We start from the raw sequence: 2,519 nt of genomic DNA on the forward strand, positions 1-2,519 counted from the left end.
TCGATCATCGACCTCCAGCCTAGGGTGTCCTGGTGCCATGTGCACTGATGGACACCCTTATGCCTGAACATGGTGTTCGTTATGGACAAACTGTAGCTAGCACAGAAGTCCAATAACAAAACACCACTCGGGTTCAGATCGGGGGGGCCGTTCCTCCCAATCACTCCATTCGGCCCGTAGGCACAAACGGCAGTGAGAGACCTATCCCCGACCCGGAGGCGCAGGGAAGCGGCCCTCTCGTTCACCGGGGTAAACTCCAACACATGGCGGGAAAGCTGGGGGGCTATAAGCAAGCCCACACCAGCCCACCGCCTCTCACCGCAGGCAACTCCAGAGTAGCGGAGAGTCCAGCCTCTCTCGAGGAGTATGGTTCCAGAGCCCAAGCTGTGCGTGGAGGCGAGCCCGACTATCTCTAGCCGGTACCTCTCAACCTCCTGCACAAGCTTGGGCTCCTTCCCCACCAACAAGGTGACATTCCATGTTCCTAGGGCTAGTCTTCGTTTCCAGAGATCGGGTCATTGGGGCCCTTGCCTTCGACTGCTGCCCGATCCACTGTGCACCAGCCTCTTACGAATCCTCCTGCAGGTGGTGGGCCCATGGGGAGGGTGTGTGGAAATGATCGTTGATTTGAGAAAAAGTTTCTGGACAGCTACTAAGGTGAACTCAATGTGAGAATTTATTATCAATATGTGTGAAAATGATCAATGATAATACATTTTCACATGGAGTTCCATTTAGTAGCTGTTCAGGTACTTAACACATCCCATGATCTTCAGTCACAAAATACAATAGATGGTATTGTGTTTGTTTGGCATACATTTCACCAGAATTTGTGGGAGGTGTTGGTGGTAGACTTGTAGTGGCTGCCATGGCTGATGAATGTATAAGCACGGTATGCAAATGATGTGATCTTCTACCCATATTTTTAAAGAAATGAAGATTTAATGACCATGTCCTCTAGTGAATTAGGTGTTGACTTGGCTCTCTTTCTAGATTGGACAGAACAAGATGCAACTAAATACATCTGTGGGCAGGTGTAAACAAAGGAACAGTTGTATTATTTCATGTCAAAGCACATGATTTTTATCCAAAGCAAAATGGAAGCTTACAGAAAAGTAAAGCTTTTACAAATGCGCTGTATTTTACATTATCGAAGGCATTTACAGTGTTGCTCGGTGAAACTGATTTTATGGTAGTAGTCTGGCTTGTTGAACAACTGAACTAAATATTGAAGGCTTCATGGATTTGGCACAGTGACAGTGGGGTTGTGCTAAAATTGATTGGCCCTGCACTGCTGTTGCTGCTGCATGTTTGAGTTAATACTGGGTGTCATCTGAAAGTAAAGAACAAGTTCACACTTGCTCCTTGCAGAGATTTGCATGGCATTCAAAAAGAATTTCAGCAACAAAGCTTCTGTTGCTGTAGATGATTTGTCATGCTGCTGCTGATTTAAGCATAACATCATGATCAGCTAATTGACTGTTAGTGGTTGTGAGCCACACAAGCACACACGCCAGCTGTCTGTAGCATCCTTTTGTGAGCTCTGCAGGTGTGAGTGTCTGACGCCCATGGCAAGAACACACTAGGCTACTGAGTCTGGGGAGAGGAAGAGAGAGAAGACATGAAGAAGTAAGAACCTCATTAGTTTGAAGTTCGAGCCAGAGGGATTGTGACCCTCTCCACCGATGCCTCTTCATACAGGAGATTGGCATTCAGCTACAGTTTAGTCGCTGAGTCATTGAGCCTTGGTCTAGGTTAATTTGTCATCACAGCTTTGCCAAAGTGATACAGCATTGTATGAAAAAAGTTGCATATGGTTAAGCTGCAACACATGGTGATGGTATTTGGAAAGACACCGCGATAGTCAAGTCAAATCAAATCATTTTATTTTTATAGCGCCAAATCACAACAAAAGTAATCTCAGGACACTTTACAAAGTAAGGTCTAGACCTTACTGTTATCAATATTATTACATAGGGAAAACCCAACAAATTCCTCTTGAGCAAGCACTTGGCGACAGTGGGGAGGAAAAACTCCCTTTAACGGAAGAAACCTCCAACAGACCCCGGCTCTTGGTGGGCGGCCTTCTGCCTCGACCGGTTGGGGTAAGTGGATAGAGGAGAGACAAAAGAAGAAAAGCAACAAGACACAACAATCAAACACTGATCAGGTCGATGTGGCTGGTGATGTGTACATGTAAGTGCACTTTTCTCATGAATTACTGCTCATCACCTGGCTAATACCATCCTTACAGTAAAGGATAGTGAGGGCAGCATTATGCTTTGGCGGGGCTTCTCAGCAGATATGTAATTAACTCATTCACTGTGTTTCATTATTTTTATGGACAGAATTTTTAGGTGCAGCCAGGGGCCGGAGCGAGTCCGGTTTGGGGACCACAGGATCTCGTCTCTGCTTTTTGCAGACGACGTTGTCCTGTTGGCCCCATCAAACCAGGACCTCCAGCGTGCACTGGGGTGGTTTGCAGCTGAGTGTGAAGCAGCTGGGATGAGAATCAGCAC

General features: G+C 46.4%; 1 protein-coding gene across 2 annotated transcripts in view; it reads left to right on the plus strand.

Annotated features, from left to right (window-relative positions):
- plxnb1b (plexin b1b) overlaps positions 1-2,519 on the plus strand; it is a 142,204-nt gene that overhangs the window by 31,649 nt on the left and 108,036 nt on the right. The gene's annotated exons all lie outside the window — the stretch shown is intronic.

Source organism: Monopterus albus, unplaced genomic scaffold, assembly GCF_001952655.1.
Source record: "Monopterus albus unplaced genomic scaffold, M_albus_1.0 scaffold43.1, whole genome shotgun sequence".
NCBI classification, from domain to species: domain Eukaryota; kingdom Metazoa; phylum Chordata; class Actinopteri; order Synbranchiformes; family Synbranchidae; genus Monopterus; species Monopterus albus.